This window comes from Rhinolophus ferrumequinum, chromosome 4 (assembly GCF_004115265.2).
Source record: "Rhinolophus ferrumequinum isolate MPI-CBG mRhiFer1 chromosome 4, mRhiFer1_v1.p, whole genome shotgun sequence".
NCBI lineage: Eukaryota > Metazoa > Chordata > Mammalia > Chiroptera > Rhinolophidae > Rhinolophus > Rhinolophus ferrumequinum.
Window position 1 is genome coordinate 58776099 of NC_046287.1, and position 17729 is coordinate 58793827.

At 41.0% G+C, this 17729-nt stretch overlaps 1 protein-coding gene across 3 annotated transcripts in view; it reads right to left on the reverse strand.

The window, feature by feature from the left end:
* The window catches only part of GPAT4 (glycerol-3-phosphate acyltransferase 4), a 35287-nt gene extending 25014 nt beyond the window's left edge, over nucleotides 1-10273 (reverse strand). For 2 of the 3 annotated variants that reach the window (XM_033104226.1, XM_033104223.1), the window contains exon 1: nucleotides 10123-10273. The gene's annotated coding sequence lies outside the window, so the exon portion shown is untranslated. Of the gene's footprint in view, nucleotides 1-1910; nucleotides 2069-10122 lie in introns of those variants that run through there. The other variant, XM_033104225.1, reaches the window with a different exon arrangement.
* Between the last annotated feature and the right edge of the window lie 7456 nt (nucleotides 10274-17729).

Below are 17729 nucleotides of genomic sequence, written 5' to 3' on the forward strand. Positions count from 1 at the left end.
AACAGAGGGAACTTACAAACTTAAATTGGGGCATCTAAACCAATTCTGACCCAATCACAAGGCAGGGACTACTATGATTCCTAACTGCAGAATCAAATACTACTTTGCAGATAGCCCTCTGTGACGCTTCCCACTCCAGGAGAACATGACTACCAGAATGTGTTCAGAGATACTACACACCAACTCAGAAGGAAGAAGATGTGGCATTTTATTACAAATAAATGCTTAGGTTACACAGGAATAATGCATGTTTAAAGCACACCAAGCACAATGTGTGTCTTATGTGCGATCTCAATAAATGGTACGTGTTATCATTTCATTACGATCAGAAGAAACTCAGAGTACTGTCTTCAGCTTTAGGTACCAAACTTGAACAGGGCTAGACAGAGATCTCAGAAGGCATTTCAAAGTATGTCACAAAACCCAAAGCCAAAAAATACTACGTGCCTAGCAAGCACTAAGTGCTCAATAAAAAAGGTTAGCTGTAAAGGACAGAAATATGAATCAAAACTATAGTAAGAGGGCAAAAAAATAATTTTTATAAACCAACTTATTGGTGAAAATGAGAAAATACCCTCAATTACTGCTGGTTGGAGTATAAAATGGTACAACCTCTATGGAGAATTTAGTTTAAATGCACAAAACCCAAGATACATTAGAACAATGTTTCTTAATCAGGGGTAATTTTTTTTTAACTCCCTCTGGAACAACTGGTAATATCTGCAGATATTTTTGGTTGTCACAACTTGGGATGGAGCTGCTACTGGCATGTAGTACATAGAGGGCAGGGATGTGCTAAACATCCAATAATGCCCAGGCCAGCTTCCACAGCAAAGAATTATCCAGCCAACAAATGACAAAGTGCTGAGGATGTGGAAGGCAGAGGTCACTGTTTTCTTTTTGGTATCTTTAAAATTATATTTATCATTTTGAATAGGTAATAGTCTCATCGTTCAAAAATGAAAAGAAACACACCAGGTAAATTACTTAATCTCTTTATGTTCAACAACACCTACTAAATGTTCAAAAGATTACAAGATAACAAACGAAAAGCACTTTTACAATGCCTAGAGCAAGGTAAGTGATCAAAATATATTATATTGTTACTATTCTAAGCTCCTGTTATTAGGAAGGAGGAGGGGCATTTGAAGGCATTTCCCAAGAAGTCATGACACTGCACTCAGGAGAAATCTGTTTTCAACTACTACCTGCTAAAGGTGCTTATAAAACCCTAAAATGGCTGGAGCATGCTGATGCCATTCAGAACCTGCAGGTGGCCTGCCTGACAGGGTGGCAAAACAGCCACCGCCAGTTTCAGCAGAGCACACTGTGGGGAAACAAGGCCTCTGTAGACATCAGGAAAAATGTCTGATGCTTCAAGATGGCACCTGTGGGAGTGCTCCAGCCCGGAGTAAGACTGGCACAGCAACTTCGAGTCAATAAAATTGATATTCACACCCGGATGGCTGGGATGTGAGCCATGAGGGCCCTCAGAAGACCCACCAGAACCATTCCCATGGCCACTACGGGGTGCACTGGTTCTCCACCCAGGATGCACATTAGGCTCGCCTAGGCTTCAGCCCAGGTGAAACTATCAGAATCTGTGGGTGGGACCTGGATTTGTTTCTAAGAGATTTGGGGGATTCTAATGTGTGGCCTGTAAACTTCTGGGTTGAGGGTTTTTACCAGTCAGTTAACTCAGCAAAGAACAACTGGAAACTGAAAAGGCAACCCACTATATATCTCTGATTATAAATTACCCATAAGTAAGTAAATAAAATGTATCTACTTCTCTAAAGAAGACGGGAGAGAATATAGACAAAATGAAGTACATTTGTAAGAGAGTTGGTGAGAAGATCTAAAACTATTAATACATAACAGGACCATGAACACTGGTAGAAGCCACTTACTTAGCATTAGAGAGCACTCAGATCAGGATGGCTGCCATCTAGAAAAAGCGGATTTGGGGCGGCTGGTTGGCTCAGTTGGTTAGAGAGCAGTGCTCTTAACAACAAGGTTTCCGGTTCGATCCCCGCATGGGCCACTGTGAGCTGCACCCTCCACAACTAGATTGAAACAACTACTTGACTTGGAGCTGATGGGTCCTGGAAAAAAACACTTAAAATAAATAAAAGTTTAAAAAAGAAAAGAAAAGAAAAAGCAGATTTGCTCTGGACACCCCAAGACCAGAGAACTGGTATTATGGTTGTCAGCTACAGGGGTGCAAATTTTAGCTTAACATTAAGAATGTAACCCTCACAATGCTGGTGGGAATGTAAGATAGTGTAACCACCTTGGAAAAGTCTGGTAGTTCCTCAAATGGTTAAACACAATTACCATATGACCCAGCAGTTCCCCTCCTAGGTATATAGTCAAGAGAAAGAAAAACTGTCCACACAAAACCTGTACAAATAGCTAAAAGGTGGAAATAATCCAAATGTCTATCAACTCAGTCAATAAACAAAATGTGCCCTATCCATACAATGTATGGATGAAAAAGGGGTTCTATGCAAAGTAACTTCACAGGGTGATCTGATCATAGTTCTAACTGGGCGGGTCATAGTAGGTAGTCACGTCCCCGGCATACAACTTCTTTAGTAAAAGGCTTATCTCTGCCTCAAACAAGCCGTCTGTTGTTTCTGTGCATCTGGGTTAACTAGCCTTTGAAATGCCCCCTTTCAGACCCCTCCTTCTAAAGTGTGACCACCTTCACGAGAGCACATAATGAACCCTGTAATCCATCCCTGCCTTGCTTTCTCCCACCTTCCAGTAATCTTCCTTACATTCCCTCCTTAATATCAAATGCATAAAATAAACTGCAAACTGTTGTTCTCTGAAGCATTTCTCTCAGTGTGTTGACATCTTGCTTCCAGGTGCAGCCTCTGTTTGACTCAAATAAATGTTAAAGACCACGTATTATGTGACTCCATAATATAAATTTTAATCTTTAGGGACAGAAAGTAGCCTGGTGGTTGATGAGGCAAAAAAGAGGTTAATAAAAGTGACCCTAAAGGGGGACTGCCCAGGCCTGCATCCCCTCCCCAGGAACCACGCAGGCTCATCCCCTACAAATCATTCTAAGATGTCTAAACCCCTATATAAAGGGGAGATAAGATCCAACTGGTTTTAACTGGTTCTTCCCACATGTACCAACTGCCAAAAACTGTCCTTTAGTTGAACTGTAGCCTGATTATAATGCAATTAGAATGGAATGAACATTAAGGCTTCCCCCCCACATGGGTTTTTCTGTACGTATTCTGGGTAAGAGCATGCACAGAAAGAAACTAGTTAGATAACCAACATACCATGTTTCCCTGAAAATAAGACCTAGCCAGACCATCAGCTCTAATGTGTCTTTTGGAGCAAAAATTAATATAAGACCCGGTCTAACATAACATAAAAAAAGCAGCTATTATATTATACTGTATTATATTATATAAGACCTGGTCTTATATTATAGTAAAATAAGACCAGTGTTACATTACTTTTTGCTCCAAAAGACGCCTTAGAGCTGATGGTCCACCTAGGTCTTATTTTCGGGGAAACACGATATGTCAATCAAATGACTTCAGTCTATACGTCACATCTCCTGCCATAAGGAAATTGACCTACCCTTTCCTATATAAGGAAAAGCTCACCTAAAGTTAGGGGCAGTCATCTGCCCCAGCAACGTCTATGCTGGCATCCTGAATAAACTTACTTCCTTGGCTCATTTCAGGTTGAGTCTGAATTCTTTTCACCTTTTGCAAACAACCAGGGATTAATTCCAATGGCACAACAGTGGTTACCTAGGGCTGGGGAAAATGGGGGAGGTAGGGAAGGAAGCAATAACTAAAGAGTATGAGTTTTCTATTTGACTCGATGAAAATATTCTAAAACTGACTGTGGTAATGGTTATATATATCTGTGAATATAATAAAAACCATTGAACTGTACACTTTAAGTGGGTGACTTACATAGTATGTGAATTATATCTCAATAAAGCTGTTTTAAAAAAGAATCTAAGATTGAGTTGTTCAAGAAAGAATAGACTGTTTAGGGAGATACAGGGTGGCAGATACATCATGGTGGTTAGACCAGATGTCTTTTAAAATTTGTCTACTCCAAGATTTCTGGCTATGTGTCCTTACTTAGAATGTCGGAGAAGCAGTCAAGTATGATGGTTCAACATACAGGGACTCAGACAAGCCATTCAAAACCAGCCTCCATTACCTTCTAGCTGTGTGACCTCAGGAAAATAAATCAACTTTCCACGCTTCAGTTTTCTCATCCATAGAATGGGAATATGCATCCTGTGGTATCGTTATGAAGACTGAATATAATGCGTATCAAGTGATCAGTATAGTGCTTGACACAAAGTACTCAACAAACGGAAGCTACTACTAATTAATCGTCACTACAAAGCTGGAGGCAGTAATAAAATATACTACAACTTTATGGATCAATCATTGAGAATTCTAGTCTAACTTTTTTATGGCTCAAATAACTGAGCCTTGGAAGGGTTAAATTAACTGGGACAAGATACAAAATTGGCCAGTAAAAGAGGCAGAACTAGAACTCAGACCTGTCCTCTAGTCTAATGGTCTTTCTGCTCCCTAGGCTGACCTCTCATTTGCTTTGGGGTGGGTTACACTCCAGAGGAAAGCCATCCATTTTTCCTAGTGTACTCTGTCAGGGCATAGATATATTGAATACCCTAATTCTGAACAAACACGTACACAAACACAATAGAAATATGCACTGGGGTGAATTTAGCATCAAGTGTGTTAGAGTAGTGGAGTATAAGAAATTTGTTTGAATACGATACTGCTGCTTAGGAGGGAAAGTGGATAAATGTTTCCAAGGATACAGGGCAGTACTCAAGAGCTAATAGGCTGAAGTGAAACTGAAGTGCTGAAAAACCAAGAATACGCCAACAGCCGATATAAATCCTGAATAAAATAAATGGTCCAAGACAAAACCAGGCAGGATACAATAGGCTAAAGGATGACTCAACTCACTAGAAAGAAGAAGGAATATGATCAGTTTCAGGGTCATGGTTTTAACTAAGGTCATTCTGATCTTACCTATTTTCTCCTTGCCTAGAAAGGCCTAATTTGAGTTGGAACTGGGTAACAAGTAACACGGTATCAAGTTCGCCCCAAAAAGCAACATAAGTCAAAGTTGGAAAAGAAAAAAGGGATATAGGATACCTTGATATTCTAGGGCCATTAGTTTAAGGAAGGACAATTTGATTTGCTGGAGCTGTCAGACCCAAGATGTTTATTACCAAACCTGGACAATGCTCTGAGAACTCAATTTCAAAATTGGTGTTTTTATAATTGCATATTGTATATGTAATTGGAAGCAACTTCCGGGCCTTTTTTTCTTTAAAAACCTTTTGTTTGATTTATTTGACTCATTATAATTATTCTGAGAATCATTCAAGTTGCCACATGTCACTAGTGCATTCCTTTTTATCGCTGAGCTGTATTCTACTGTATGGATACAGCACAATGTCTATCCATTCACCTACTGATGAACAGCTGGGTTTTTCCAGTTTGGGACTGTTACAAATAAAGCTATCTACAAGCCTTGTATGGACATATGCTTTCATTTCTCGTGGGTAAATACCTAGGAGTGGAATGACTGAGTCTAAGGTAGGTGGTGTATGGTTAGCTATTTAGGAAACTGCCAAATTGCTTTCTAAACCGATTGCACCATTTTGCATTCTCACTAGCAGTGTATCAAAGTTCCATTCGCTCTACATCTTCATCAACACTTGATATGATCAGTATTTTAATTTTGGACATACTGGATGTGAGGTGGTATCTCATAGTTTTAACTTGCACTTCCCTGATGATCAATGATATTAAGCACCTTTTTCATGTGCTCATTTACCATTTGTGTATCTTCTTTGGTGAAGTGTTCAAATCTTTTGCCAAGTTTCTAATTAGGTTATTTTATTAATGAGTTTCATTACTAGCCATTTTTTAAAAGTCAAGCATTTTCCCCCCTACCCAATGACTAAGCAGTCTAATTTAAAATGAGAAAGCGTTACCACTGAACTATACATTTAAAAATGGTTAAGATAGTTAAATGAGACTGATCCCACAGATAGAAAAAGGATGAGAAAGTATTTCATCACAAAGATACAAAATTTATGAAACAGATTTCTTTGTTCAACTCACCTCAAATTTGAAACAATCCTAACTGTGCAAAGAAAAACCACTAGAACATGAAAGAAAGAAAAAAAATTGACCACAAACTCTAACTTCAGAGCTCAATGTTACCAAATAACATAAAACACTCCTTCATCTTTATGTTCAGCTGACAGTGATTCTGTGCTGTCCAACACAGCAGCCACTAACCACATGTGCCTCCTGAGTACCTGAAATGTGGCTAATCTGAAATGAAATGTGCTGTAAAGTATGTACTGGATTTCAATGACTTAGGATGAAAAAAATGAATGTAAAGACCTCATTAATAATGTATAGATTGATTACATTTTGAAGTGATATTCTGGACAATTTGGGTTAAATAAAATATATTCTTAAAATTATTTTCAACTGTTTTTACCTTTTTTAAAGTGGCTACTATAAAATTTAAAATTATATATGTGGCTTATATTTCTATTGGATAGTACTTATCAGTAACTTTTAAAGCAGACCCTAGAAATAATATATCTCCAACTAGTAAGGAAAAAAAAATACATATATATAATCTTTTCCCTCCCTACTCCTCCGATGTGTGAAGAAAATGGCACAATGGAAGGATCTTACACCTGGAACTCAGGAATCGGCTTAGGTCTGAGCCACAATTCTGCTATTATACATCTGTTAGTCAATTCAACTTCCCTGGATTTAAGTTCCTTCCCAGTTTTTTTGTTTTTTAATTAAAAAAATCAACAAAAATGTATCATGCTCCTACTTTTTACAAAACATTCTAGTACTGAAGATCATAGCTTATATAGGAGGTGCGATCCAAACACACTAACAACTATTATACAAGACAAAGAGCCCAAAGAAAGGAGACAAGCCCCTGTGATTGAGGGGCATGTGCATGTGTATGTATGTGTTTTAAAGGAGAAAGAGCACCTTAAAGGAGTTAGGAAAACGCCAAGAACTTATAAGCTTCCTAACTCTAAAATTCATCATGCTCCAGTAAGCATTAGGTGGCTTAGCGATACACGGAATTGATGGTATTTGGTCAAGTCCGCCCCCGGAGCATAATGACACAGTAAGAAGGAAAGGACATACCATAATAAGGTTCTTGTACTTGAAGCAATAATTCTGCAGTACAGTTCAAGCTTAACCAGGACCAATAATCTCTGGCTTCCATCTCCAGAAAGTACGAGATTCTTAAAGTTAACTTTTTGTGATGTGCACACAGATGACAGAAGTAGTTTATTCTTTAGCAGAAACCAGTTAGCAAGTTAGGATAGAACCCTGACAGACTAACTACAGCACTCTTTCTGACACAACAAACACAAAAAGAACCACATAAAACACACAATGCCCCCCACTATGTCTTCAGGGGTGATGATTTACAAAGACATATAGATGCTGTTATTTCAATGGTACTTCCATAAACTGGATGTGCACGACAACTACTGTATTGAGGTCACAAACTCACAAAAGTCCTTTCTGAGAGTAAATTTATAAACAATTATGTCACATCATAAACTGAACTTATAAGCAAACTCAAAGAACTCTGTATACAAAGATTCCCTTGGTCACAGCATTTCTCAGAGGTAGACTATCCCCATTTTAAGGGTAAGAAAACTGAGGCACAAGTACTGAATTTACTGCAAGTACAGAATTACTGGTCTTTCTTGAGATAGGACAACTTAATAGCATAAAGTGTGCTAGGAAATCTATACCATGGTTTTCTTTAATTAAAAAAAAAAAGGCTAACCCACTCTTCATCCAGCCCATGATTCTTATCTGTTAATGGCAAGAATGTTTTATGAGAGAGTGCAATTGTTCTCCCTGCTATCAAGAGCAAAACCTCAGGGGTGTACTCGGAACCATTCCAGTTTCCCTTAGTAACCACTAAATAGCTGCCAATGTTATCTAAATCTTTTAAAAGCTTGTTCTTAATCCTTATTCTACTTCTAGGGTCACAATTTCCCCATGTTTTCTAAAAGCTATTCGAGATCTGTCCCAAATGTAGTTTAACAAAAAAAATTTAAGGCAAATCCCCTAATTGTATTATTCCAGAACTTGGTGGAAAATTTCGTCTTTACCCATCCCAAGTCTTAAGAGTTTTCTGGGTCGGCCCAGTGGCTCAGGCAGTTGGAGCTCCATGCTCCTAACACTGAAGGCTGCCGGTTCAATTCCCACATGGGCCAGTGGGCTCTCGACCACAAGGTTGCCGGTTCCACTCCTCGACTCCCACAAGGTATGGTGGGCTCCTGCAATTAACAACTGGCAATTGGAGCTGGAGCTGAACTGTGCCCACCACAACTAAGACTGAAAGGACAACAACTTGACTTGGTAAAGTGTTGGAAGGACACACTGTTCCCCAACAGTCCTGGTCCCCTTCCCCAATAATATCTTTTTAAAAAAAAAAAGTTTTCGGTCATAGCCCTTCCACACATTTCTCTTTCCTGAAGATGACCAAAGGCAAGCAGTACGGTCCAGTAGGAAGACTGGCTGCAGAGTTGGGAGATGTCTCCCCAGCCTTAGTTTGCTCTCTTATTTCCTGTACACCTGGATAAGTCACTGAACCTCTCTGGACCTTGAGGGCTCACCAAAAATGAAAACTTAGACAAGAAGTTCTCCAGATCTGAAAGACTTTTGTTTTAACCTTCCCTCCATCAGCTTGATCATTTGAGATACCCTTTTCTGGTTCTTCTCCAATGCTATTATGCGTTTCTTAGTTGACAGACTTAGAATAGTAGACTGTGTCCTAAAAAAAGCGCATTATGACTTCATTCAATAGTAAGACTTTTATTTTAAATCTCAAGCTATTTTTGACATCCAGGATTTATCCCAGATATAGGGAAGGGGAAATGGATAGGGATGTGGATGGGACAGGCTTAGCCATGCAGCCAGGTGTTGGGGCTGGATGATAGGTACCTGCTGGTTCGCTAGTCTATCTACTTTTGTATGTATGACATTCTCCGTTAACATAAAATTGGCGGGGGTGGGGGGGAACGACATCACTGTTAAACTGAGAAAAGAATACCGAACTGGCATTATTACAGGGATCTTTTCTACACAGTCCTGGCATAAGGATAACTTTTTCACACCATTTCCCTTGGGTTGAGATAGCATCTACAAGACATGAAACTAAGCAGAGCTACTCAAAGTTCAGCATAAATTAAGGAAAATGAAGCAGAAAGGAAATTCTTCAACTGATCTCAAGGTTATCACTGAGAAAATCCATGGGGGGCGGGGTTTGGAGGGAGCATGAGAAGCGATGAAGGGCGCTGACATCTAGAGCCGCATGGAACTTACTCCCACAGAGCTATGCTGTATGTTTCCCATAGTATATTTTCCTTAACTTTGCAACAGCAAAAGTTAAAGCCCTATGTGAAGCGCAAAGTGAAGAAATAAACAAGACCCTCTGGTAGGAGGATGCCTCGCAGGGTGTGAAATCAGCACGGAAAGGCAAGGGATTTCAGGAGTAAAGAAATGCCAAAGAAAGAAAAAATGGGGCCCTTTGGAGAACGAGAGAGTATACATCCCAGGGAAGCCAAAAGACATAGGAAAAGGAATGACAGGTGAAGGCGCTTCCTCGTGATGTCTAAGACTCCTCAACCCGCACGAACTGCATTCCTCCGCGCTAGAGGAAGGAGGGCGCCCCTGGGATTCGGGTAGACCCCGAGGGGTCCATCTCAAGAGGAACCGGCCAGAACCGGGAGGACCGGGGAAAAGGGCGCAGCGCCGCGTTGGGGGACCAGGTTGCAGGCACTGCGGCGGCGGGTGGGGTAAGGACTGTTCCACTGCGGCCGAGGGGGCGGAACGTTCAACCCCAGGAAGCCGCAATGGTGTCTCCTGACGCCGGCGCGGCGTAGGGAGGGCGTCCCCGGACCGCAGGCCCTTCGCGGGGAGCCCGGCCCCGAACCCCACGCTCCACTCTCGGCTCCCTTGAGGCCAGTGACCTTCAGGAAGGGGGCGGCTCGGTCATACTCACCGACCGCGAGGCTCCGGGGATCCAAATCCCTCCGGTGCCGTCTCCTCCGGCCCTGGCCCGCCGCCGCCAACCCAGGCGTACGTAAGGACGTGCGCGCGCCCGCCCTTTGTCTACGCTGCTTTGACGTGACCCCTCGCTCCCATCCCCACCCCTCCCGCCGTCTAATCTCACGCCCCGCACCCTCGCGCCGGGCGCGCGCCGGGCTGGGCGGGGACCCCGAGGGGCGGGGCGAAGCGGGGAGGTGGCGCTGCGTCGGCTACCTCGGGTGGGAGCGCCCGGGGACGCCCGAGTCGTCCCCCGGAGGGCGAGGGGCGGCTACCCCAGGCGGGCCTGGTGCTGCAGACTGTGGCTGTGCGCTCTAGGCCCTGGTCGCCTGCTCCTCGCGTGGCATGTGTCCCCACGATTCCTGCTCTGATAAAGGGAGCGCTTCCTAAAGAGAGATTTTCACGTTTCTGAGTTGCGCCAGGGCCCGAATACTGGCTACTGCCCGAAGGTAGAGTAGCCTAGGTTCTGGAGATGGTCGATCAGTCCTGATTAGCGAGAAGAGGCTTGAGTCACTAAATTACCTTGTCATCTTGGGACTGTCGTGAATATGCAGTGAGGTACAGTTCTGTATGTAAAGAACTTAGCTCACGGCTGGCATGCTCAAGAAATGTTAGCTGCCATCATCATCACTGCCACCATCATTCTCCCTGAGTCTCATCCCTGAGCCTTACTAGTGAAGCCAAAACATTCAACGGGTTGGTGTACACAACCCCTGCGTTCTCTCACAGCTGCAACTTTCCAACGTCTACCTCAACTTGGAACCAATCTCTCCACTAAAGTCTAGCTGATGTTTGCTGGAGTTTGCACGTGGATTTCTCTCTATCTCTTCCGACTTAAAACGCCTAATTTATCAAAAGCCAAGTTTATAATCTTCCCTAAAATCGGTCTTCCTTAAAAAAAAAAAAGTTCAGCTGTTCCCTTTCCTGTTCTTCAAAGACGTTTTTTTTTTTTTTGGCTCCCGTACCAAGCCCTGCAGCCCTAGTTTATTCTACGTACTATTGTCAGATTGCCATTCCATCCTAAATAATCTAATAATAAATCTTGAGGGTCAAGTCTACATTCTTAGACCTCAAAATCTGACAAGAAGAATGACGGCTCTGCTCTAAAACACTGGACCACTCATCCCCTCACTAAATGTCACCACACCTATTTGGGACTTATCACATGTTCCTGAACTCTCATTTACCCATTCATTTAATAAACCTTCATCAAGCCCTTACTATATGGCTAGTTTTTGTCAGGGTCTCAATGATACAACGTTGAATAATGAATGCCTGGGTATGTCTAATCTTCAACTAAATTAAGTTCCATAAAAGAAGAAATTGGACAGCATACATTTTTGTGTCTTCCCCAATGCTAGCGATAGGGTTTTAAAGTGGCCACCACCATCTTAATTCTCTTTGAGTTCTTAGATCTGATCTTCTTTCCTGCCCCATAATCAGTTGCAATTTAGAAGTAGCCCATCATCTCTGCTCTCCTTGTGTATTCATGTTTACATTTTTTTCACAATTTTTACCATTGATTACAGTTTTGTATATAATTTTGAAATGAATGTTTCACATATATTAGAAACTCAGCAAAAATGGTGTTGATTCTTTGCTCAACCAAGTAGTAGGCTCAGTTGTGGGGTACACACAGACACACTCACACACACACACACACACACAACAGTATGCACACATTCACTAGCACATTCTCTAAACTTCTTTAGTACAGGAAGGCAATCAAACTTGGTTCTGAAAAGTAAGCCAACAAGAACTGTGTTAATATAGTTCCCTTAGGCTTCAAAGTTTCATTTGCAAAGGTCAATGATCTGTGTCGCATTCATTTCTAAGCACAAGTAATACAAGTGGGAAAGATAAAATGAGCAGGTAGTGCTTGAAAAATTAGACACAAAGCAGGTTTACCTACAGAGAAGGCCTACTGCCTATAGCATGAACAGGCTTATATCTTACACTAAATTCCTTGTCACTGTGAATTTGGACTTTTTTTAGATTATTGTTGAAGGTATTTTTACATTGTAAAATGAAAATACTCTTGTACTACAAAAACTATGTGGATAAATTTTAAAACCTGATGAAGGATAGTCCATTCAGAGAAGGGCATCACAGTGTTTAAGGTCTCTGTGACAGGTTTAACAACCCTCAATCACATACTAACTTTGAGCTCATTTCCCAAAATGTGCCTCTACAATCACTGTGTTTGCTGAGTATGTGGCACACAGTGCTACAAACCTGGAAAGATATTCCTTTTAACAGCTACTCCTTCCCCCAGTAGAATATTACCACAAGTGTGCTGTATAACTTCTCTCCCTTCCCTAGTCATCTTTTACACATACAAAGCCTTTGACATTCATTACGAGATGAATCCACAACTGTTTGCTACACAACCAGCAACACCAATGCTCATTTCCAAGCACTAAGAAAAAAAGCCAAATTAAGCAAAGGTGTGTTTTTTAACTTTTTTTAAATTGTAAAATACACATAAAATTTACCATCATAACCACTTCTAAGTGTACAGTTCGGTAGTGTTAAGTATATTCACATTGTTGGCAACCAATCTCTAGAAATATTTCATCTTGAAAAGTGAAAACTCTATACCCATTTAGCAAAAACTCCCCATTCTTCCTTTCCCCACTCCCAAGCAACCATCATGCTACTTTCTGTTTCTCTGAGTTTGACTACTATTACCTCATACTCGTATCTCATGTAAGTGAAATCATACCATATTTGTCGTTTTGTGTCTGGCTTATTTCACTTAGAATAATGTCCTCCAGGTTCATCAATGTTGTAGTATGTGTCAGAATTTCCTTCCTTTTTAAGGGTAAATAATCCATTGTATGCATATACCACATTTTCTTTACCCATTCATTATCCACTGATGGGCATTTGAATTGCTTCCACCTTTTGGCTATTGTGAATAAAGCTATGAATGTAAATGTACAAATACCTGAGATCCTACTTTCAATTCTTTTGGATACATACTCCAAAGTGGGATTGCTGGATCATGCAGTAATTCTATTTTTAATATTTTGGAGAACTGCCATTTGAGATGCTATTCTTTGATAAATGAATTGGGAGGACAGATCTGGGCTAGTGATATAAATTTGAGAGTCATCAGAATATGGATGATACATGTTGGATCAGATTAATACAAAAACACTTAGACATAAGAAGCAGAGACTTTGCACTTGAGAGCAAAAGGAAGAAGGTTAGTTTTTCAGTCCATATCTACACCATAGTCTTCAGTTTGAAAGTACACAAACTCTTCTATACTTGTTGACCTCATTCAAAAAACAAGGTCTTTTCAGTCATGGAAATCCTAGGGATTTCATGAGGACCGCATCCTCTCTCACTGCAATACTGTATAGTCTTCTAACTGGTTTTCCAATCACCATCCCCAATGTATCCTTCATATAGCTACTAAAATGATGTTTAAAAAAGTAAATCTGATTCTCAGTCCCTTGCTTAAGAGATGTTTAGTAGTTCCCCCTGTGAACTAGTAGTTTTCCATTGAACAGAATGAAGCCCAAACTAACAGCTTCAGGGAAAAAAAAAAAGTATACAAACTCAATTTTGCCAATTCACAGCAGAATGATCTGGTTCTGGGGACTGATTTTTAGTAATCAAACCTACAGGAGACCCTGATGAAAAGAGAGGGCTCAGTTATTAATTTAGGTGGATAATGGAAAATGCAAAGTTAACTGGAATAATGGAATCCATTGGTAACTCATACCCTTAGCAGTAGGAAAGTTTCCTTGGGAAACTAAATCAACATCAATAAGTTGTTTGTTGACTATAAAGTTTTTTAAAAAGTAAAAGGAAATGTATGACTGTAAGGGCTCTGGCTATTTGGTATACCCCCAAAGTTCTATTTATACAGTATTCTACCTGCCAAGCAGTCAAAAAAACACTTGGCTGAGCAGAACATCCTCTTGGATGAATATGGTCAACTACTTCTCTTTGATCAGCTCTCCATTTTCTAAAATTCACTCCTACCTACCATTATCACCTCTGTTAAAACAATGGTTGCTTTCCTGGGATTCTCAAGGAAAGAAAAGGGGAACTTCCAATAAAGTTACTTTCATAATAATTCAAACTCTCTAGTGGAAAGCACACATATCAAAAAGGTCACTTAAGCTAACTAAAATGTAATTTTATTCTTTGAAAAACATATTTTCATTGAGGTAACATTGGTTTGGTTTATCACATTATATAAGTTTCCATCCGGGAACATACAATTGAACCCCTTTACCCATTTCACCCTCCCCCCATCCCATTCTCCTAACCACAAATCTGTTGTCTGCATCTATGAGTTTGCTTTGTTTTGTTTTGTTAGTCTCTTTTTTAAAAAAAATGTATTGCCATGAGTGAAATCATACAGTATTTGTCTTTATCCATCTGACTTATAAACTGTAATTTTTGGCAAACATTCCTCATCTTTTAGAAACTCACTCCACCAGGAAGTTTTCTGATTTCCCCCTAAGGGTTCATTCTCCATGCTTCCCCAATGCTCTCTGTGTGCCTCTAACATTATTTATTTTTGTGGATTATCTATTTATGTTTGGCTCCCCGCACTGGATTGTGAGTTTTGTTTTATTCATCTTTCTATCCCCAATGGTTAACATAATGTGTGGCACACAGTGGTTGCTCAAAAAAGTGTTTGTTAAATGAGTGAAAGCTACATGATGACTACCAGAAACTTGACAAATTATTTATGTATTTAATAAAATCATGAAGTGAACTAATACTTAATGCATGAAATTTGGTAGACAATACATGGGTTGTGTGGGAAAAATAGTAAAAGCGTTTCTTAACAGCAAAGACTCATCCGAATTCACTGAAGGGAAACATTACCTAGATAGGAAAGAATGTCATAAATTAGACCAGTTTATCTTGGTCTGGATGTTTCAGAGGTCAAAGGAGTCCTCAGCTACTTTTGTCTTTTTAAGATTATCACTGTAAAAAAAAAAAAAAGTTACAGGATTCCAATTGTGGCATACAGTACATGTGTGTATTTCCAAAATTAATTTTAACAGGAAAAGGGGCAATAAACAAAGTTGTTCTATTTATAAGATAAGGCTTTATAAAAACATCACGGGGGCAGCCAGTTAGCTCAGTTGGTTAGAGCACGATGCTTGTAACACCAGGGTTGCCGGTTTGATTGCCATATGGGCCAGTTGTGAGCTGCACCCTCCACAACTAGATTGAAACAACTATTTGACTTGGAGCTGATGGGTCCTAGGAAAACACACTTAAAAATAAATAAAAGTTAAAAACAAAGAAAAGCATCAAATATTTCTTCAACGTGCACTACAGGTAATGTGATCTGGCAAAGAGACCACAAATGTGAAATTCAAAGATGATGAATGAGCAGTATCTTTTTTCAATCCTGTTAGCTATCTCTGTGGTTGTATGTCTAACTTCATCATTGGAGATAATATCAAAAGTCTAGATTCCAGGCCCCCAGTAACTGTGAGGCCTGGCCCATGTGGTCTTCCAGGACTTCTCCTCCCCAGTGGTAGGCCTGACAGTTGCATTTTTTTTTCAGAGACTCATTGAGATTTCAGAAACCCTATTTTCATTACAACTGCATTATAACACATTGTAGGGGTAAGTCACCTTTACAGCTGGCTAGTCGTATTTTCTGTTCACTCTTACCAGCTTTAATTTTAGACACTAATTCCCAATCCTGAGAGTATACCCTGTGGGGACAACCCACCCTATTTATGATCATGTCGTAATGGAGTCAGGACCAGAAGGCTGGACAGGGAGGGGAAGAAACGGGCATTTTCAATAGCATCCCTTATCAAATAAGGAAACTGCCCGGTGTTCACATTGTCCTGGAAGCAGGCATGTTTAGCTTTCTAGTCTTTACCCTGTTAACCATCTGGCAACACAGAGGGAGTCAGCTGGGGCAGACCTTTTAGAGAGAAAAAGAAATAAAGCCATGTTGCTTGCTCACCCATTATGACTGCATTTATTATGTAAAGTCTGCTACTGGCACACACAAATGTAGCCCAAGAAGTCAAGCATCAGAAGAGATAAAAAAAATTTTTTTAAATAACACTTATTTAAAATTTGTCATCCATGAATAATACAATGAGTGAATGAACAATCTGTGAAAAGAGATTAAAATCTTCCAAAGATTAAAGATCCCAGAACATTGTAAATTGAAACTAGGGGATACTTAGCACAAATACTCATGTTATTATTCCAACCCAACAGTTCTGTGGCTCCTCGGGGTGACCAGCCTGGGGCCAGCAGTGTACAGGCGGTCCTTGTTCTAATCTACTCAGCCCCTGAGGGAGGCAACTGACACGCAGTTTTAACACAGGGCGATAAATACAATAGGGAAAGTGTGGGGTCATGGGAACAAAGATAGGTCTGGCTTCTGGGTTTAGATAAATTACACTAAAAAAAAAGTACCTGTCATATATATACACATTATTTTAAGTACACCTGTTTTGAGGTAGACAGAGTTTTCCCAGACTTTTATCTGACTAAAAGGGGGAAAGGTCAAGTGTTTACAACATGAACTGTTGAAGATGTGTTCACAAACCTTTCTTTTGGCAAAAATGGAAGGCGCAAGGCAATTTCAAGTAACCAGAAAAGTCACCCTTTCCAGAAGGAGAGGAGAGTACATTTCTGTGCCGCCTCCCTTTTATCTTAAATGTAAAGAAGCTCTCCCAGACCTCTCCTACACACCCAGTCTCCTGATGCTCTCTGCCAGGTCTTGTAAAGAATCACATAGGAAAAGCTTTATTTACATTTCTTCTGTTTTCCCTACTCCAAAGGCTTTCCTGCAAAGGATAAGGATGCCACTCCCAGATTTTCTAAAGGAAATCTCATCCCTTTGGTCAGGAAGTGAGCCTGCCCATCTGAGAGAAGAATTCAAGGACTTCTGGGGGCTAGGAGTTGTCTCAATCCTGTCTCCCCACTATGAATTCAGGAGCAAGAGTCTTAACAAAGTTCCAGGAGAGAGGGGTAACAAGCACATCCTGGGCAAGTAATTCAAGCTTCGCCTATGCAGAAAAGTAACTCCAGAGAGCACACCCTATGTATGGACCCTCATAGAGTTCACTTTCATTCTGATGGGAAGGACTGTGAACTGGGTACCAAGCAATAGTTTTGTCCTTGATTATTGTTCCCAAAAAGCTGCTGAGCTCACTCTAATGAGAAGGTGCCCCCGGGCCTGGAGGACCTAGCGGCAACACCACCTGGAAGGCCACTGGTCTTGCCTCCACAAGGACCTGGATGGGGACACAGGGAACTTCCTGGGAGGAGCTCCAGGCATTACAAGTGATGTGCATCTGCACTGTCTTCTAGAAGCCCAGCCTTTGTGCCTGCACAGCGCCTCACAGGAAGGCCGGCTGCACAGCGCACTGCTCCAGGCACAATGTCAGAGTGCGCAGGCGCCTCGGGACCCCCAGAGTCCCGACCGGGTGCAGGGAAGCCCAGAGAGTGGGTTGGCTCTGGTGAGCCGGGTGGTGCTGAGCCCAGAAAGTGGGACACGGGACATGAGCTCTCTTCAGAGTCTTTGCCTGCAGCATCTTCAAACCT